The following is a 21,340-nucleotide window of genomic DNA, read 5'->3' as shown; positions in this document are numbered from 1 at the left end:
GCGAGTCTGTGCTTCCCCCAGGGTAGTGAGGAGACATGTAGGTTGCTGTATCAGGAGCCATCATTGCTGACAGTGCGGGGAAAAGCGTTCAGAGGCAGGGAACAGTGCATGTGGGGTCTGGAAGTGTGAAGGAGGGTGGCGTGTGCTTTGGGAAACAGAAAGAAAGCTGAGATCACAGCACGGTGGACAAGGGGAAAGATGGAGGGGAGGCTGGTGAGGTGGGGCTGGGTCAGCCCCAAGGCGAAGACGCGGAGCGGGAGGAAGCCGGGGGAGGCCATCGGGGTGCCGTCACGTGGCCCAGGCAAGGGCCGGGCAGTTGCACTGGCCCGTTGGCAATGGGGATGGAGAGCTGGGGGCAAATGTGAGACATGGCGTGGAGGTGGAGTTCGCAGGCGTCACTGATGGACTTTGCATGTGGAAGAGGAACAGGTAAGCACCAGGGAAGGCTCTGCACTGGAGCTGCGTGCATTTGGCTCTGGGTGGCGGCCAGAGCGTCTCAGAGATGGCAGCAGATGTGCAGGAAAGTGACAAGTGATGACTGCGGGCTTCCTCTGAGCTTCAGAGACCCTCAAACCTAGGGATTTTAAAATTCACTGGAATGAGGGCTCGTGGGAAGGTGTGGGAAGAAGGTCAAGTTGAAGGTCAAAACGGTGCCCCACGTTACTGCTTCATTTTCCTGTGTTTCCTCTTGTTGCTCTGCAGGGGCCAAGGCAGTGATCCATGTCTTAGGGCCTTTATAAAATATTAATAGACGCATACTTTTGTTTTCCATTTTACTTTTCTGGAAATATCTATTTTAAGAAAGGCTTGAGAGGCTTCCAAGTCCAAGGAAATCTAGTCATTCCTTAATCCGCCGAGCAGGTGCCTTCCAAGCAGCTGCGGAGCAGGAGTGTTTCCACGCTGCCCGCCAGCCGGCTCGGCTGTCGTCCGGGAGACCGGCGCTCTGCGGACCTCCTCGGGCCTCTTTCCAGTCCCTTCTTGCTTGTCACGCCCCACGTGGGACGCCGAATTGCCAGGAGATTAAAGTGCTCGTTTTTACCTCTAGCAGGAGTCCCTGAAGGGCTTTAAGGAAAAGCATGATTCTTCAGTAAATGTGCAGATTAATCCAAATGGCCGTTTTATTTGGGACTTCTTTGGTATGGCTGGCTGAATAACGCACTCCCTGCAAGATGCCCACATCCCAATACCCAGAGCCTGCAATGTTACATGACGTAGCAAAAGTTCCTTTGAAGATGGAATTGACTTAAAAATGCTGCGATGGAGAGATTATCCTGGGCTACCCGGGTGGCCCAGGGTCATCATCGGGTTTCTTATCCGAGAGAGGCGGTGGAGTCAGAGCTGGAGTTGGAGAGAAAAGACGTCAGGAGGGAAGCAGAGGTTGGAGCACTGTGCTTTGATGATGGAGGAAGGGGCCACGCGAGCCAAGGAATGCGAGCGCCTCCAGAAGCTGGAAAAGGCAAGGAAGCAGAAATTCCCTGGGAACTTTCGAAAGAAAGACGGGCTCGCTGGCATCTCGGGTTCAGCCCAGGGAAATGCACTTAAGGCTTCTGACCTCCTATGAGATGATAAATTCATGTTGTTCTAAGCCACACAGTTTACGGTAGTTTGTTACAGCAGCGAGAGGAAACTCAGAGGCCTAGAGCATTAATTCTGCAATGATCGAATCTCACAGGATGGACATTTAACTGTGTGTTCTCGTAGTTCACTGCTCTGCGTCATCCCGTATTTTGTAGTTCGTAGTTCATCTGGGCTGATTTTCATGCTTGGTCAGATGATTATTTATGTCCTTTCCCTAACACAAGAGGAGGCTCTCAGCTGACTGCCGTTGTTTGGAATGGGCGTGAAATTAGAATCTAAAATTACCTTGTTACTCGGATCTCTGTAGAGTGGGCATAAAGTCTGGAAATAATGGTAACATTATTTTAATTTGAAATGAATGTGGATAAACCATTGAGTACGCATTCAGCTATGTTCCCAGAGTCTGTGAGCACCTTCTGGAACCTCTGCTACTGCTGTCCAAGGGACCTCCTTACTGCAGCTTCCAATAAGCAGCAGTTAGCCCTTCTCACTAGGGTGGGCTTCATTTATTTTACTCTCACACACACCCCCACCCACACACACACCCCCACCCACACACACTCATTTTGGGCTTTGATTCTGAAAATAACTTTCAAAGGTTAAGAAGGACCCGGATGTCCGTCACACAGACACACGCCGTGTCTGCGTCTGGGTTTGCATGCTGACTTAGGGTGCTGCTCCCACTAAATGAAGGCCAAAAGGCCAGGAAGCGAGGAGTTGGCAAGGATTTAGTGAAGAGGGTGAGGGGGCATGGGCTCCACTCAGGGCACCACCGACGTGGGCGTGCGCAGATCCGGGCGCCCACCCAGTCCCCCTTCTCTGGCACGTGGCCGAGGCAGAGGAAGCTTGAGACGGGCGGGGCTGGGTCCCTGCACCACTGCTGGAGGAGGTCCCCCTGCCCATCGGAACAACCACTTTTGATTTGATATGAATACAAAGTAAACTTCAATTATGTCTGGCTAAGCCACATGCTATTTGGAGGGTTTATCTGATACAGCAGCTTGCGTTTCCCGAACGAACACGTCCCCCAACAACACAAAGAAATGAAGGTGTGAGATAGCAGAGAGGGCCAAGTGCGAGGCAGACCTCGGGGAGCGGGGCGGAGTGACCGGCTGGCTGCGTGGGCGTTGCTGTCATCCATCCCAGGAGCCGTCCTGAAGCTGACACTGGCCTGAGAAGACGCTTCCAGGCAGGGACACGGGCTGGCACGAGGGCCCGAGGTTCAGGGCACCCGGAGTGGTTGAGAAGCAGAGAGACCAGGGCTGTGCTGTATTGGCCGAGGTGGTAGGAGCAGCATCCGGAGATGGAGAAGAGGGCCGTGGTCGGAGCACGGGGGCTGGATAGAACCAAGAGGAGAGTGGGTTTTGTTCCAGGAGCAATGGGCACCCCACAGGGTGCCGCGGGGCAGTGTTCTGTTTGCACGCGTGAAGGGTAGCTTAGGTGCGCAGGTGGGCAGCCGCCGCGGGAGGTGGGAGGCCGGGGAGCAGCCAGGGCTGTGGTCCAGCCAGGGGACGGCACAGGGTGGACATGGAGAATTGGGGCATGTTTTGGAAAAAGAGCTGACGGGACTTGCCCAGCATTAAGCGAGGGCACAGAAGAATCCAGGGTGCCGCCTGGGTTGCTGACTGAGGACCTAAGACAGAAGGGCTTCCAGAGAGGCTAAGCCCGGGCTCGGAGGCGTGGGGCGTCCTGAGCCAGCGAGCGAAGCCTCGGGATTATTAATATCCTTGGCAGAGCGTGGTTATGGGACAGCCATCCTCTGTATTTGTTTTATTGAAATTAAAATCCAGAAACATCATCCATAAAACGGGCCCCCAGGCAACAGCTTCCTGTTCTAAACCCAACGCTGGCAAATTAGTTTCTGCAAAGCGACACCACCTGTCACGTTAAATTAATGGGGCCGATTTGTATTTTATGGGGTCTGTAGCTTTATAGTGCTTGACTGGAAAATTATTTTGGTTTATAGTTACAGAAAAGCTATAAAGTGCATGAAATTCTTACCCAATTTCACATTGTTACATATTTACGTCGCGTTACAAGGAGACTGATTAAGTCAAGGCAGCAGACCCGTGATGAACTGCTTCTTTTAAAGGGAATGTGGTGTCGTTCAGGCTTGGTAAACACGGCGTTGCTGACCTGCTGAGAAATGCCGCCTGAGTCCGTGCTGGGCACACAAAGATGGCCCTGTTGGTCGCTGTGCGTGGAAGGGTGGCATTCTGCTAAGTGAGGGATGTCCCCTGTCCTGCCCCTGTGGGGACCCACGGCACGCATTTGTAAGATGGCGGTCGTCAGTGGGAAAGGCTGTAGCTCCCACCTTGGCTCCACACGGCCGTCCTTCATCCGGGGAGTTTACAGAACGCTGAGGTCTGGACGCTAAACCTGCAGACACAGAGAGTTCATCTGGGGGAGGTCTGGGCATTGGAAGCTTGAAGGGGTGGTTGGAAGGTGCAGGCAGGCTGGGACGCAGGTGAGCAGAGCAGGGCCACCTGGGCCTGTGCTCAGTCTGATGAGCCCATCTCACTACACTCGTGGAGAGGTGGACGGATGACATGAATGTCACCAGGAGGCCACCTCCTCAGAAGGATGCTGGATGTCCCCTTGGAGCTAACCACCCCGTTGGAAATGAAACAGAGACCTCATTCTCTCCACAGCATGTGTTTTGACCAAGGAATAAGAAAGGGCAAACACAGTCTGAGAAATTTAAAAACAAGACAGGAAATAGGAAATTCACCTTCTGAGCTTTGAAAGAAACATTTTTTTTAAATTAAATCCCCAGGTCTAGGGGGGACCCCAGAATGAAGTGTATTTCTGGGAAGACGGCAAAGCAAACGGGCAGACGCTGTGGTCTATGCCTGGGGCCAGACTGCCTGATGGGGTGGGACTGAGCTGGGGCTGGGGCTGATCCAGGTATCTCTGTGAGCAGCATTACCAGAATCTTCATGTCTCTGGTCCAGGCTGGAAGTCACCTTGCCTAGAATGTCTCTTTTATTTCACCTCTTTGTGCAAACAAATGGTAATTCTCCACTCCTGTGTCTTGCTCGCTGCTTCCCCACTGTGTTTCTCATGCTTTCCGAACACGTTTACTTATGTTCTCCCTCCCTTGTAGAGTGGATGGGGGGGTGGTCCTCAGAACATCTGAGTCCTCCCTGCTCCCTTACTCCTTACTTCGGTGCTCGGATACAGTCGGCACCCAGCAAGTGTCGGTGAGTCACAACCCAAACCACTTCAGCATCCTCGTTCTTCCCCAGAGGGCTTCTGCTCTGGGCTTCTGTTCTTCCAAAACACAGTTGTTCGCGTGGGCAGCGGGTGGCCTCCCTAGGGGGTTGTAAGGGCCACTGGCCATTGCCGGAGGTTCTTAGGGAGCTGGAAGGTGTGTGTCTGGGTGGCAGGTGTCCCGCACAGACTCGGCGCTTTCTGGAACTGGCCACAGCAGCTGCAGCTGGAGTTGGAAGTGGGTGGCAGGAAGTGACTTCGGAAGATTTCTTAGCATCTAATACCCTCCACGTCTGCGTCTGTCACGTGGGTGGCTTGGAACAGACCGTCCTCAGAGTGCGGCTGTCAAAGGGAGATGGTGGGAGACCAGCAGCTGACGGCCCCGCAGGACCTGTGGGATCAGAACTCTGCTTTTAAACAAGCTCTCCAGGGGATTTTCACGCATGCCGAAGTTTGAGAACCACTGGCCTAGAATTTCTTCCATCTTTCTCATTCTATCCTCTGCGTTTAATCCTCGAATGCATAGTTATTGAGCTTCCCCTGTGCGAGCAGCACTGTGCGGGGCTCTAGAGAGATGAAGATGAGAGGCAAAATCTTCGACTTTGAGAATTCCAGCATCTTGGGAGGGTCAACATGCAGACCCTCGTCGTGCGGGCCAGGGCTGTGAAATGGAGCACGGGTACAGGGGGAGCAGAGAGAGGAGCACACACGTCTTCTGGAGCATCACGATGGGAACGTACAGCCATGTTTTTTTCCATAACATCGCAGTGCTCTGCAAAGTGGTCCCGTTGTCCCCGTTTCACACCTCTGATGTAGGGGCCATGCAGCTGTCTCTACAGGAGGGGGCATTTGAGCAGGGCTTTGGAGAATGAAGAAAAGCTATCCTAGAGATCTGGAGTGAGGCCAGGGGTGAGGGGCAGGGCAGGTGGGGCCAGGACCACTGGTGCCTTGTGGAGACACTGCCCCAGGGTGCGGAGCAGCCACTGGAGACTGCGTGAATGTGAAATGAAATTTTGCTGTGTCCATCTGCTGCCAGCGGGGTGTTGTTTGGTACAAAAATCAGCCTGACTGATCACGAGCACTCATGGAACAGACTGGCTCTCAGTGCCTCCAGAACCCAGACAGGTCTGGTGTGTACACACCTGGGTGTGTAATGGGGCAAGGAGCCAAGAAGAAAGCTCTAGGAGGTGGGTGACTAGGTCAGCTTCGTGTATTTTAAGCGAGGTGAGCCGGAGAGCTGTCAAGAGAAACAGCACGTAGATAAATGGCTCAGTTCCTGGGTCTTCAGGACTGAGGCGTCGTAAGCGCATTGACTTTGATGTTGCCCAGGAGAAGGGGTTTTAGACACAGACTCCAAGGTGTCCCAGTAACCCGTGGACGGTTGAGGAGCACCCTCAGAAACAGAGACACAAGAGAAGCCAGGGACACACGGTCAGAAGACAACTGACGGCTCTCTGGAGAAGCCTGCGGCCAACAGTGACAGATGTGATGCAAGAATAAGGAAGGAATTAAACCTGACCCTTGGTTTACATGCAGGAAAGGTCCTGGGGGAGCACTTTTGGGGAACAGTCAAGGGTAGAGCAAAAGGATGGGGCTGAGGCGCACCTGAAGTTGAGGCGGCTGATGCAGTTTGCACGGCACGTGGTCCGTGAGGAGCCGCCCTCAAAGCCTAAATACTGAGAGCATAGATGGCACCCAGATGAAGAGTGAGGGGCCGCGGGACCTGTGCTCCGACCCGGCTCCACAACTTACCATATATGTGACCTTGGAGAACTGCTTAAGCTTTCCGTGCCTCCGTTTCCCTCATTTGTGAAATGCAGTGGTCATAATAACAGTCTCACGGGTAACTGAAATGTGAGCTCAGCCAGCGCCTACCCAGTGTGCAGAAGTGCCTGGCACGCAGTCGGTGGGAAACGGGCGAAATGCGGCTCTTTTATCTCACAGCACTTCATTAGGTGCGGGGAACACCGCGGCATCTCAAGGCTCCTCTTCTCGGAAACTTTAGTGGCAGCTCACTTGTCAATGCCAGCCTGCACTACATTATTTTTCAAGGTTGTCTAGTCGAGAGTCACCTTGGGCACTTGTTAAAGAGAGAAACTCCTGCGCTCCACCTGAGACGTCCTGACCCAGATCCTCAAGGAGGCGATCTCGGGAATCAGTTTCCTTCCTCAGCACGTCCACAGGGATTCTCACCGTCCCATGAGGAAGAGAAATTACTCTCAGACAAAATGAGGCACGTGTTTTGAAGAAGATGGGCTCACAGGACTTCAGGGGCCAGTTGGCTTTGGTTAAGTCCCAGGGGGAGAAATGGGGCAATATTTGATTTAGCAAAAAATGAAGGACCATGTGGGAGTGATGTCGGCAGGGTGGCAAATTAGGATGTTCCAGGTCCTCACTCTTCTACAGAAACATCACGTAAATAACACAGAATGCAGACCAAAGCAGCTTTGCGGGAAAATCTAGAAACCAGTTAAGGATCTGCAGCTACCAAGCAAACTCTCAACCAAGAAAAAGCCACACTCCAAACAGTAGGAGATGTTGTGCTGTTTTTGTTCATCGTTGCACCATCCGCCTCCTGGTGAAGCACCACAGTCAGGAAGGAGCTGCCCAATTCCCAGTTTTTCCCTTGGAAAGAAGGGAAAGACTTATTCACGAGGTTCTGGCTTGTCCAGGGGCTTGGCTGGTTCTGTCTCACCGCACTTGGAGCACCGATGTAAGTGATGGCATGGTTTGGATATCAAGTCGGAGCTCCCTGAAAGCAGTGCCAGGTGCCAGGGCAGGTCAGAGCTGCAGGGAGGCTTCAGACCCAGGAACACTCGGGGCGAGAGATTAGGGGCAAAGAAATACACAACATCAAAAGAGTATCTAAGAGTCTGAGATGAAGCAGGCCCTTCTAGAGATCTCGTTACCAAGACCTCCTCTACAGAAAACGCTAAAGGTAGTCAAGACTCTCACTTTGGATTTAAAGAGGTGCGTAGTTTGGAAGTGAAAGGCTGGAAAAAGATGTTCCACGTAAATAGTCCTCAAATGAGAGCAGGGGTGGCTATAGTAACACCAGGCAAAATGGCCTTTAATTTGAAAACCGTTACAGGAGACAGAGAAGGATATTGTATAAGGATGAACGGGTCAAATCACTAGGAAGATATAGCAATTATAAACATACATGCCCCACACACCAGCCTTCCTAAATACACTGACGGGGTGGAATGGAGAGATGACAGCTCGGCAGTCACAGTCAGCGACGTCACTATCCCACTTTCAACAGTGGGCAGAAGAACCAGACAGCAGATCGATGAGGAAGAGAGGACCTGCCAACAGGACGAGACAACCTGACCTCACAGACGTATACAGAACACTTAGCGCACCAGCAGCAGCAGGGTTCATACATTTTTCTCAAATGCATACGGAACATTCTGTAGGAAGGCCGTGTGTTTGGCCGCAAAATAATGCCATCTGCAAGCAACATGGATGGACCTGGAGAACGTGGGAAATCTGGAGCCCTTGTGCATTGCTGGGGGGAAGGCAAAGAGGTATAGCGCCAATGGAGAGCGGTATGGCGGTTCCTGAAACATTAACAATAGGGCTATCCTGTGATCCAGCCACTCCACTTTTGGGGACAGAACTAAAACATCGAAAGCAGAGTCTCAAAGTGGGGTTTGTCCACGTGGGTTCCTAGCACCACTATTCACCACAGTCGAAAGGAGGAAGCAGCCCAGTGCGTCCATCGTTGGCTGAGTGGACAAAGCATGGCAGCTGCGTGCAGCGGAATATTACACAGCCCCAGAAAGAAAGGAAACGTGACACACGCTGCTCGGGACGCACCTGAGAGCGTTCTGCTAAGTGAGACAAGCCAGTCCCAAAGCACGAGGCACGCACTGGGCACGGGACCGAGAGGGGCCAAATTCCCAGAGACAGGAAGTAGCGCGGTGGTCGCCGGGGGCTGGGGACGGGGCAGAGGGGCACGGGGAATTGTTCAATGGATGCACAGCTCCAGTTTCACAAGATGCAGAGTTCTGGAGATGGATGGCGGCTTTGCCTGCACAACAAGCTGAACGGACCCAATGCTGCCGAACCTCATGCTGAAAAATGGTTGGGAGGGTAAATTGTGTTACGTGTATTTCAGCACAATTAAAAAAAAAAGATGGAGAGTCATGCGGATGAGGGAATCTATCAAGTTGGCAATGGAAAGACCTCCATCACCCACGTGAGGGAGTAACTTGGCCGCTGAGGTTTGGCAGTGGTGACTCGCTGTGTGGGAAGCTTGGGTTAAAGAAGGACTCTCTGGCAGGGAACCAGTTAGGAGTTAGCCGAGAGACCTGTGGTTCCCACAGGTTCAGGGGCATCAGAATGACCGGAGACCCACACACATCCGGTGGGTCCAGGGAGAATCTGAGAACGTGCATTTCTAACAAGCTCACAGGTGATGCCGATGTGGCTGGTCCAGGACCCCACCGTGAGCACCACTCTTCCTGGGAGACGGCCAGGGCTGTCAAGAGGTGCTGGAAGCCGAGCGAGCAGCCAGCCTGTGGCCGGCAGGGCGATGTCTGTGTCCTTTGTGGGGTCTGGACACCTGGGCCGGTCTGTTTACCCTTGCGCCGCAAGGCTTACAAGAAGCCACCTGATGTGGATTTGCTGCCCACTCACAAGCACAGCATCACTGCATAAACAACCCCAAATGGTCCGTTTCCTGGACGTTCCCTCCCCGCCTGCCCCGGGGGGCAGCAAAGCTGAAACCACCCGCCTCTCTGAGAAAGTCTTCCTTGTACTTTATTACCCGCTTTTATGGACTCTGTGATACGAGTTCTGACCTCGATGAGCATGTTCTCGTCTGTCACGTGACCTGGTAAGAAAATGGTCTGCACACTATGGTTCCATGCTTTGATGCTTGTTAGGGCTGAATGCAAGCGGCTGCTTTGAAAAACACGGAGTTAATAATTCTCCAAGCCGGAAGCCGGGATCTGCGCCCCGGGGAGGACTGACTGTGCTGGGAAGCCCACTGAGACAGCTGGCCCTTGGCAGGCTTTGCAGATGCGGGCAGCAGTGGCCCCTTCTTTCCCACCTGGGAGAACGCTGATTCTGATGGCCTCCATGGCGGCCGGGAAGACAGCAGACCGCATTCTGGGAACCTCCACCCTCAGAGCGTGCTCTGGACAAGATACTGGAGCTGCGGATTTAGGGCTAGTCTTGTTTCGCCTTGGCTCTGGTGTCCAAGAAAGACCAGTCCCTTTTTCTGGGCATCTATCAAGTTGTGAGGTGGGCCGTGGCTTCTGGCTCACGAGCTCCCTCTGGTCCTCAGCACTGGGGAGCTTGCAGCCACAATCTGTCTCCTCAAGCAAGGCCATCTCATCAGTTACTGATCATGGACCTGTGAGCATCCAGAGAGCAGTGCAGAGTGCCTCTCTGCTCTGTCTCCCTGTGGTCCTCTGCTGTGGGCTCCGCAAGGCAGCAGGGTGGAGGCCGAGCCCATGGGCTCGGGACGAGGCAGCAGGTGAGAGGACCCCAGCTCCCGGGAGCCTCCGGGTGGCACAGCTCTCCTCCTCTGGACAGCGTCTCCCCTCTAGGGAGTGATGCGTCATCACAGGAGAGCACCCGTGCCTGGCACATAGTAGGCGCTCAAGAAACATCGATTATCATCATCATTGTGACACCTCGGCCTGGGGAGCTCGCCGGTCTCCCCCCGGGCTCCCTGAGCTCTTTGCAGGGCGGAAAGGTGCATCCATGCCCGTGAGGAGCTCAGTGCGGGGAACAGTCACCTGTTCTCTGTTTGGAGAACCCGAGACACGCTTCACGCTGGATGATTACGGAGTGAGGTCAGGGGTCAGGAGGGGAGGAGAGCGGCTTTGCTCCCTAGGGCAGGCTGCCATTCCCTGCTGGCACCAGGAAAAGCATACTCAGACTTCTTGGCGAGAAGCAAATAACTTTTAGCCCCGGGAAAGCTGGCTCAGAGAGGGGGCGCGGGCGCCGCTGTCACCGCTGGGAAAGAACAGGCCTTCTCGGGAGGCACCGCGTCAAAGGTGATGAAACGCGGCCCTCCCGGCGCCGCCTCCCCGCGGAAACTGCGCTCCTGCTGGGGAGGTGGATGATGGACGACACAGCTGCGGAAAGAGGACAAAGGTGTCCCAAATTCTGGATCCTGTCTCTAAACATGCAAGTCTCCACATGGAAAAGGAGGTGCCTGGGCGGCGCGTGGCCCCGGGCGCTGTGACGGGTGGGTGGCTCACGACAGCCGGGTGTCTCCGTGCAGGGCGTCATGCACGGCCCCACCTCCGGACAGACCTGCCTGGGTTAGGGGCGGTGCTAAGGGCAAGGCCGTCTCCAGAGGAGGGAGGGCGGAGCCCGGGGCCCTGCAAAGGCTGCTGCCACGACAGAGGGTGGAGTTTGCTTGGGGACGAGGGAGCGGCGTGCCCTCTGCCCCTCTGTCTCCACCGCTCGGCGGGCTGTGTGCGTACGGGGGCCGTGCAAGGCCGTGGGCAGCGGGATAAAGTGCTTGCGGGTTTTTTTTTCCCAATTTGTGGATCTGCCTCAGTAAAGAGGGGTGATTTCTCTGGGGCCTATGTCATATTGGCAGTCAATCTAGAAAGCTTGTGATTACTTTTAGGCAACAGGGGTTTGGCACGTGCATTAACGTGTCTCTGTGAATTTAAACACACAGCCTATAGCCATTACTGTGATCAGATTCAGAGTCGGACATTTCACGTTACTTTTTAGGAATGAGGTGTGCGCTCAGCATGTTTGAATGGGGCGCAAAATCTTCTCACATAAATCAACAGTGTATCTTTGCAACGGAGGTGAAATCTTAGGACAGTCTTGCAGGTGTTTTTAACGCAAACTTCATGCTGAATGGTCCTGGTTTGGCAAGTAAATTTCCTTGTCAATTTATTAAATTATTAAATGAATATTTAATTATGTTTGGCATTGAACCAAATTCCTACAGATCATTATTTAAGCTGAACTAAATTTAAGTACTTTCTAGGTGACTCTGCCCACTCGCCAAAGTTACCAGTAAGCCCCCCACAAAAAAAAAAAAACCGTTCAGGCCAGTTTCCCAGTCACCCCTAGACAGGTGCAGAGAGAAAAATTTGAGTTTTTTGAACGTGGCCAACTCAGTCTGCTATCTTCCTGAGAAGTGAAACTGCTCAAATATATACTTGGAGTCTAAAAATGTACACATTCGAATCTCAGTTTTGTATTTTTGAAAAGCAAAGACATGGAAGAGCTGGGATGGCGTTTCAAAGCCCAAACGTGTCAATATTGAAATACACGTGGAAAGGCAGTTGCAGTAAATGTCTGCCTTGGAATTGCTCTCGATTAAAATCCTGAATGCATGGGACATGCCTCTGTCTCAGGGGAATACGCTCCATGTCGTAGACAAGGCTGTGAAAAGTTCTTTTGCTAATTTTAGGTTATTGATCAAGGCACCGTTTTAATTTGAGATTTCACTGTTGATGTTGGATCATTTTAAGTTTCACTTTGGAAGTAAATTTTGGATTTTGGAATTGGCTGTGTGTGTTTACTTGTGGAGCGGTCACTGACCTTCAGGTGGAAGCAAAGGGTGAGATGTCACGAGTTTGTATATCTCTGCTTAAGGGACCCGTATGTCGAAAGCCACGGCACCATATCTGGGATAGAACAGTCAACAAAATTCCTCCTTAAATACTATCCCCAAGTCAGGCATCCAGGTCTGCGCAGTGTGTTAGATCTCATGATTGCTGTGGGTCAGGGTTCTGGCAGGGCATAGCTGGGTGATTTTTCAGCTCCAAGTAGCGTGGGCTGAGCTAGCTTGGTGGGACTCAGCTGGCCATTGGGTGTCTGGGGGTCTGAGCTCTTCATTCCCATATCTGGCAGGTTGGTGGGGTGACTGCAGGCTAGATTCCACTAGGACTATGGCTCAGAGAGTCTCAGCACAGCACCTGATGGTGGCAGGCTTTCCAATGCTGCTTCAGGGGTCCCCAGGAGGGTCCCACGTGGTGGGGAGGGAATCCAGCTATTTCATAACAAGTAGACCCAGAGCCACCTGGATTCAAGGGGGAGGGGACGCAGACCTCCATCCCTCCGTGGGGGGTGATGTCAAAGCAAGGCAATCATCTTTAATACCCCCCAAGCTGGCTTCATCCCAGAGTGAATGTTAGGCATGCTAGGGGTCGTGAAGCCCAGGGTCTGGGCCAGACGTGCCTCCCTTCTCTTCTGGGGTGACCAGGTTCCGAGGAAAGCAGCACCAAGCAGTAGTGCAGGAGTGACCGGGTGATGAAGATCAACACACGTATAAGTGGTCCAGCTCAGCGGCAGTCCTTTACCATGGCAGGTGGTCTCCATATTCCTTTTTCCCTGGTGGCCACCCTCTGCCCCTTGCCCCACATTAGTGCATGGATTTTCTGACTACAAACTAGCAAAGCAGGAGCTGGTCCTCATGGTCCCCATTAACGTGGCTTCCTGGCCCTGACTGCATCCACCAAGTCTCACTTTGATAAGAACGTTTCTGCTTGAAGCCCCAGTGGAGAGTGTGGAGAGAGAGAGAATGTTCAGGAACAAGCCAGCTCTGCACAGACAGCTCCTGCTTCCTCGGGATGGATCCTTGGCATGTAATGGCCAATAGGATGTTGAGAAGACTTGCGGGGACTTAGGAATGGGCCAATGAGGAAGCTGGTAAATGTCAGCGGGAAGGCGCACGGCTCCAGTTTGGCCCCTTGAGTTAGATATGTGTGACGATGTGAAGCGCACTGACACCAGATGCCCTTCGAGGAGACGCCCGCTGTCCCCCTGCTTCTCCCACCCACAGAGGCCCCTCAGGACTCCCCTGGCGACTTGGGTCTCTGCTGCGGGGTCTTCGCCCTCTTATGTCCCTCCTCTCAGCAGACGTGCACAGGCTCCTGATGAGCTGCGTGCTCCCTGAGGACCCACGGTGGGTGTAAACCTGTTTGTGGTCATTCAAGTCCATTGCAACATGGCCACTGAGCACCTGCTCACGTGGTGGTCACAGGCAAAGAGAAGCAGCACAAGAACATAAAGACGCATCTACAGAGAGAATTGTAGCTCCCAGAGTCATTCACAGACATTGAGGAGATGCTGGGATGCAGAGCGTCCTTCTAGAAGCTATTTCAAATGTGATGCTGGTAAGGCATGTAAAGACTCTCACATAGAAAACAGTCGATGAACTTTAGCTATTTTTTTTTAAACACTTTATGTTTCCCTTGATAATTGCATTTTAGAATAACTTTCTGTATCAGCAGTTTAACCCTCCTTCCTGTCGGTCCTCTCCATGACATTCGGTTCAGACTTCCGTGTTACATACGCAACCTGCAGGGCCATGCCCCTTGCCCGGTAGGGAGGTAACTGGTGTGAAAATGTCTGTGGCTGAAGGTATTTAACACACGTGAGGTGGTGCTGACAGAGGGTGTCTTCTTGGTTTTGAAAGAAACCTTGTGTGATCTTTCAGACAATGACAAAGTAATGAATAAATTGATGTTTTTCCCTTTGGCTTTGATTCATTTTGGAAGGCAGGGATTGTGGCCGTGGTACCCTGAACATCAATTTCCCGGCTGTGTGTCATTCAGATGCTCAGGAAACGCTGGTTGAACATCCTTTCTCTACACAGAGCCCAGGTGCTTCTCGGGAAGACCGGTGGTGTCAGCCTGAGATACAATCCTTTGTCCATCTCCTTCCAACCCTTCGCCATTCTGTAGGTGAAAAATTAGCCCCCTGACATCCTGCTGTGTTTGGGTCTGTCTTCTGGGTGTGTAGGCACGGTCCTCCGTGCGTGAACACACCAAGGGAAAGAGGAGAAATCAGCTCTCTCAGTGGCCTTAAAAACCAACCCAAGTCCTGTTGATTTTACCCACAGGCCACAGCCCCTTGGGTTGTTCAGAACTGGGGCCTTCTTGGGTGTCAGGGACAAACGACTGTGACTTGGCAGACGACCGTGCGAAGACACCTTACTCCTGTCCTGTGGCAGGCACTGTAGTTACTCAGCCATCTTCTCCCCGACTGGAAAGTACCCCAGAGGCTGCTAATTTACTTCCTTAAGGACTACCAGAGAAATTGCGCAGAAAACGCCTTACACTGGAGGAGGTCTTTTGTGCTTAGGGTGTCTGTTCGTTGTGGAAAAATGTGTGACAGCTCAGTTCTGACAGCAACCCGGATCCTGGCAAGAGACCCAGCAGCACTCGGAGAGCTGGAGAACTCAGGTTTATTACACCAGCGGGGTCAAAGAAGTTAACACTCCAAGCTCTGGCCCCCGTCTGTAGGTTTACACCGGCTTTTATAGGCTGCCAGTTTACACTTTGCAACATCCTATGTAAACGAGGTATAAGGAAAGTTGACTAATTAAAAACAAGCTTTGTAGAAATGGACCAATCAGGAGTGAGAGAAATAACCAATCAGGAATGAGGGAAATGGACCAATCAAGAGTGAAGGAAATAACCAATCAGAAGTGAGCTCAGGGAGCCAATAGAATTTCAGGGGGTAATTAAGCCGTTTCAGAGGCAAAAAGGGAGCTAGAGCCGCTGGGCCGGGGAACCGGATGGCGCCGGCAGGCGAGCAGCGGCCCTGCCTGTCTTTTTATGGGGCTTCCTGCCTCATGTTTCCCTGAAATATATATCCTATTGAAAAGGGAATCCAAGAATTGGACCCTCAGGGGATACGAGGAAATGGAAGAATGTATACATCCCCAAACGTGCACAATAGGAGGGGCGCCCTTGCTATCAGGAACCCGCACAGTGAGGGTCTCAGTGCCCCCTTACATGAGCAGAAAGGCGCCAGCCTCCACTGGCCTGGGTTTGATTTTGGATTGATGGAAACGTTTTGGAACTAGGTAGAGGTTGATGATTGCAAAGCACCGTGAATGTACTAAAGGCCACTGAACTGTTCAGTTTAAAATGATGGATTTTATGTTATGTGAATTCTACCTTAATAAAATTAACAAAAAATTTTAAGGAAAAAAAACCCTGTCCATATCAGCTTTATTAATAGGAGCCCCAAACTGGAAATGACCCAAACGTTCTCCAGTCTCAGAATAAAGTATATACGTTATTCACCCACTGGCATTCTACACAGCGAGGACAATGGATATAAACTCAAAGGTGGGTGCATCTCACACACCTTGCGTTGGGACACGGCATGTTCACATCCTGTGAGTCCATTCACGTGAAGGTCAAGAACATGCAGGACCAGCCAGCGGCCGTGCAGGTCAGCATGGCTGTCTTCCCTGGAGGGAATTACCAGGGGGCCGCGATGTTCCATACATCGATGCGGGTGACGTGGGTGTGCACAGTTGTCAAGGCTGAACTGCATCCTTAAGATTAGCCATCTGTTCTGGATGTAAATGTCCTTCAATAAAAATAATAATTCCCAGAAAGGAGAAGGATCGACTCAGAGAAATAGAAACATTAACCATCGTATATGGAGTCACCCACCCTAGGCTGGCCAGATGTCCTCACGAAACTGGTCACCTGGCTGGTCCTTCTCCGTAGGCGGCAACACCTGAGTCCAGCTTGGCCCCTCTGCTTCCACGTTACTGTGTCATTTCCTGCTTGGTGCATCTGTCCCCGGCAGGTCTGTGGGTCCTCGAGGGCAGGACCGGGTCTCACTCTCCATGGGGACCTGGCCTGGAGAGAAGAGGAACTTTATGAAGGTGGTGGAGGGACCCATGGAGCTGGACTCTCCTTGGGTGTACGGGCAGGGATGCAGAGAGACCCCGGGGTCACAGTGACCTCAGGTGTCCCAGCCAGCCATGGCAGGTGTCCACAGCCCTGCTTGGCCCCTGCCCACATGTGGACAGGCACCCCAAGGAGGAGTCTGGACCAGATTCTCAGTGTCCTCTGTTCAGGGGCAGCCACTTCCAGGCCTCAGTCAGCCAACAGCCACCACAGTCAGTCCCCTGTGGCTGCAGGAAACCGCCTCCCCTGCAGCAGCCCTGGGCGCCGGGACCTTGACCCCAGGAGGACTCCCGCAGAACCCTTGGCCGCAGCCTGGCATTTGGGGCGGGTCCCTGGGAGCCTGGAGCAGAGCTTCTCAGACTTCCCTGGACACTGCGGTGCCCAGGGCCCTGGGAACGTGCGGATTCTGACTCGGGGGGTCCGGGGGCAGTGGTGCAGATGCTCTGGTCTGGAAGATCTGGCGGGAAATAACACCTAGTAAAAAACGAGGAGCACGTGTGCTCATGCACAGGTCAGCCAGCTATGCGTGAAGGCGCATGCCCAAACCTCCACGGAGAATTTAAAGCACCGTCAGTGCGAGAAGCCTGGGAAATGTAAATGGGGCAGGCTCCAGCCCGAAGCCCTGAGCGCCTTCCCTGCACGGCGCGCCCTCGCCCCCGCCCCCGCCCCCCGCCTCTCTGGCTGCGGGCCTGCTGGGGTCAGAGGCAGCTCACCGCTTTGCGGCAGAGGCTATGTGGGACCCACCCTGCCCGGCCCGGCCAGGAACTTTCCCCGCCACACCTCCGGTTCTGCAGGGCTATTTTTAGAGTCCTATTTTTAACCCATTTGAAGTTCCCACTGACTTCACCGCCTAATTGGAAAGGTCAGCTCCCTGGAATCGTCTGTCTTACACTCCACCCTGCAGACTGTGCAGAGCAGGGGTGATCAGATATCCCCAGCGGGGGCCCGTGCTGACACACGTCCCTTCTAGGGTTCAAGCGAGGTGGCGGCGGGGCCCGGCCCCCAGGCCAGCTCTCAGAGGCCCTTGTCACCTCCCGCCAGTGCTGGCCTGTAGGGCACGCGTCGCCCAGGCCCACGCGGACCCCGCCCCGTCCTCTCTGCAGCCCAGGGCGAGGCTGATGGAGGGGTCTGCGCGCGGCCCCTTTCAGGAAGGCTCTGCACCCGCCCGCCGAGCAGCTGCCCCTCCGGATCTCCGGCCCTTCTCACCTGGAGGCGTGTTACAGCCCCGGGAGGGCTGTGACCACCACACAGACCCCTGCCCCCCACCACCGGAGTCTCAGACGGAGGAGATTTGGGGCAGAGGCTGGGATTTATGTGTCTCACCTGATGCGGCAGGTCTGGAGGCCAGGCTCTGGTCTGTGCCACAGGGCATCAGAGTCCCTCGGGAAATGCCACGTCTCCTGGCAGCTGCAGGTCACATCTATGTCTTCTGGGAGGGCAGAATGTATCCCCGAGCTGCCTGGGCTCCAGTCTCCACCTTTTCTGGGTGTCATCAGAGTAGGTCACTTGATTCCACTAAACCGCTGTTTTCCAGTCTGTAAAATGGGTTAACATTTCTTACCTCTGAAGGGTGTGGCCACGTGGGGACCCGAGGACCCCCCAGGGTGTTCTTGGGAGTCCCACCTGGACCCCAGTGTCAGCTGAGAGTGGCCTGTGGGGCAGAGCCATCATGGGCACTGACTGCGAGCCCTTTGGCTGTGGACCCCTGAGCTCTGCCTGGACCACTCTGAGCCTGAGTTTCTGTCTGTGAAATGGGAGACAATCTCTCCTTGGTGCTCATAGCGCTGCCCAGAGTCTCCTTGAGGTGGTAAGTGAGTGAAAACCGGGCGGGGTGGGTGGGTTCCCACGGCACCACCCCCGTGAGGGCTCACAAGACCCCATGTCCTGATGCCTCGTCACGGCTCTGCCAAGCCAGGTGAACCCGGGACACTGCAGTCCTGCTGAGAGCTCTCCAGCCCTCTGGGAATGAGTTCTGCAGAATTCATTGGCCTGAACGCTGACCCGGAGGTGCCAGTTCAGAAGAACGACTTGTGTTTGCCTTGGCACAGGGTGGCTCAGGTTTTCCTGGCCTCCTTGGGCCTCCCTGCGGTGCCGACACCCCCATTCTCTGGAACTAGGCATTTCCGGCCCGGCACTGGGTCCCACCTTCTCCCCTTCCTGTGTAAACAGCGGGAGGGCCCGGGACAGCATCTCCCGCCTGGTGCGTCCCCTGCAGCCCCTGACAGCGTCCACTCCGTGAACGGCTGTAATTCACCAGGTGCATGAGGGACAGAGGCCGAACGCGGGCAAGGTACACACCTCCTACCCAGCCCTGCCTCCTGCGGAGGGCTTTCACGGAACCCTCCCCTCCCCTCCCCTCCGGGAAGCCGCTGGCAGAGGAATCTGAGCAGCAAGGCCGGACAGGAAAGCTGTACCCCGGGGCATCCACCTCCGGGCAGACCTAGTGAAAACACGGGGCAGAAGACTGCAGGCTCCCGAAGTCCGCGTGGGGAGAGAGGAAGCCAGGAGGGAACGGTGCCTCCTTCCTGGAGTGAGCCAGCCCAGGGGCGGGGGTTTGCAGCCCTCCGGGCTGAGGTCTGAGTTCGACACCAGAAAGGACACACCGGGAGGCCAGGTCTGGGCAGGTCCCGTTTGTTGTGTAAATCCTGGGGCCTGAGTTCCCAGGACTCAGCACTCCTGACTTCTGACTGCCAAGTTTCTGTTAGGGCTGGATGCGACCTCTCTCAACCCCAGGCTTGTTTGGGTTCACTTTGTGGTTGGAGTCCCGGGAGCACTGCCAGCAGGGGCCTCCGGGAGCCACTCGTGTCTAGAGGGAAGTGGGCGGGCCAGCTCCCAGCCCCGGGCATCCCGGCAGCCGGTCCTCGCCGTACCCAGCTCCCACCCGCTGTCTGCCCAGGGAGTGTATCCGTGGCAACCAAGGAGTTTTTTTTCCCTGTGCCTGAAATCCCGCTTCTAATAGAAACTTGTTCCTCTCCTGTGTTCCGCAAACATCGAGAAATACTGCCCAGCGGCTTCCGCACAGATCTTTTTCTGGGCCCCAGTCTTTCTGTTTCTTTTATCTTTTCCCATTAAGAAGCAGTCAGCAGCCCTGAGGGTCAGGCTGCTTGCAAAGTCCTACCTTCGGGAGACTGAAGATTTTCATTTAAGAACCTCAACCAGCTGGACTCTCCATGTGCCATGTCCATGCTGATGACGGACGAGGAAATCCAGCCCAGGGTCCCCCGGAGCAGTCTCATAGTCGCTGCTTCTGTGAAGGGAGGCCGGGGGCCTCCCATCCTAATGCTTTGTGGCCTCTGTTTGTGGGGGGGTTCACCCAACTTGGCAGCAGGGGTCACCTCGAGGAGCGGGACACCTCCTTTGCTTTGGACAAGGAGCAGGGGGCGTGTTAGGGTAGAGAAGTGAGTTGTTGGAGGTTCAGGCCTGGGCTGCCGGGCACCCAGGCTGCTCCGATGGGTTTGGAGGGACAGCAGAACCATGGTCCCGGACACAGCCCAGCAGCCCTAACTGGGACCAGTGAGGAACAAAGGCGCTCTGACCAACCGACCAGAGAGCCAGCTGGGCCCCTAAATACTAAAACAGTAACCAGAGGGAAGCAGTAATGTGACAAAAGATTGAAAAATAAAATAAAATAAAATAAAATAAAATAAAATAAAATAAAATAAAATAAAATAAAATGAAAACCACGAGTTAAAAAACAAAGAGAAAACCACAAATTTCCTTCAAAGGCAAGTCAAGCCCCCGGGAGCAAGCTCTGGTTCTCCCCTTTGGATCCGGGGTCTGGGCCACGCCCTCCGGGGGAGCACGCATGTTTGGCTGGGGGCTGAAGTCCCCCTGTCAGGAGGGCCCCTCCCTGCCCGGCTGCGGTCACCTCTAAGGGGGACTATCAGCTCCCGTCTCTAGCTGGGTCAGACTTTTCTGCCTCAGTTTCCCCACGTTTAAAATGGAGGCACACATAGCAGCTAGCTCCCAGGATGCCATGAGCATTTGGTGAATTGATGGCTTGGTCTTGACAGGGTCCTGCGGGCCCCAGGGCCCATAGACTCGGCTCTGCCCCCGACTGTTGATGGCGGTGCCCACGGTGGGGGGTGCGACCCCTCCAGGCTCCTACAGGAGGACTTGCGGGCCGTTTGCCGCCACCTGCTCCCCCCATCGCTCACCCAGGGGCTTTACTGTCCCCTGGGATGGCCCTCCTGGGTGTGTCTCTTCACACAGAGGGTGGTCTTCACAATGAAAGGATTATTTTTGGTAAAAACTGGGTCTCAGACTCTGCGCAGTCTTTTCAGACTCTTCAGTCTAAAGTGGGAAGGAAACCAGAGGGCATCTGGTGTGACTTTTGTCACCCACACCCTCCTCCCCGCAGCCCGGTGCACGGGCTGGAGGGCTAGTGCCTGCCGCCTGCGCCCCGAGCGATGGTCGCCGGGGAGCTGTGGGGAACGTGCCCACCCTGGACTCCCGGGGGCAATGGCCTTTCACAGCCTTGAACCTGGCCGGTTGGTGGGGTCGTCTCCGTTTTCGGAGAGCCTTTCTCACAGATGCCTTTTCTTCCAGCAAGTAACAGAGAGAGGAGAAAATGGCACATGCGATGAAATGTCAGTTACGACAGAGAAGACAGCTACATGGATGGTGAGGGGCTGGATGTAGTTTTGAACACAGAATGGGTTCAAAAACCGGGTGCTTACTACTCAGGAGCAGAGATTTGGGGTGGGCTTAAAAGCTGACAACGAGCAAACATCAGATTGTCATACTAAGTGAAGTGAGCCAGAAAGAGAAAGAAAAATGCCATGTGAGATCCCACATGTCCATGTAAATTATAGTCCATATAAAGGTGGAATCTAAAAACAAAGGACACAGATGAACTTACTTATAAAACAGACACAGACTCACAGACAGGAAACAAA

At 54.0% G+C, this 21,340-nt stretch overlaps 1 long non-coding RNA gene across 3 annotated transcripts; it reads right to left on the bottom strand.

Moving 5' to 3' along the window:
• Nucleotides 1-15,651: 15,651 nt before the first annotated feature.
• Nucleotides 15,652-21,132, bottom strand: LOC105065427 (uncharacterized). 3 transcript variants are annotated; one of them, XR_012503381.1, is made up of 3 exons: nt 18,883-21,132; nt 17,766-17,977; nt 15,652-16,391 (listed from the first exon to the last, which is right to left on the bottom strand). It is a non-coding gene; the product is annotated as an uncharacterized LOC105065427 (long non-coding RNA). The 3 variants fall into 3 exon arrangements; XR_006723185.2 differs by lacking the exon at nt 18,883-21,132 and adding an exon at nt 18,588-18,872; XR_012503380.1 differs by lacking the exon at nt 18,883-21,132 and adding an exon at nt 18,066-18,216.
• Nucleotides 21,133-21,340: the final 208 nt, after the last annotated feature.

This window comes from Camelus bactrianus, chromosome 31 (genome assembly GCF_048773025.1).
Source record: "Camelus bactrianus isolate YW-2024 breed Bactrian camel chromosome 31, ASM4877302v1, whole genome shotgun sequence".
Lineage (NCBI taxonomy): Eukaryota > Metazoa > Chordata > Mammalia > Artiodactyla > Camelidae > Camelus > Camelus bactrianus.
Note: the sequence above shows the minus strand (reverse complement) of the source record. Positions and strands in the feature narration are given on the sequence as shown.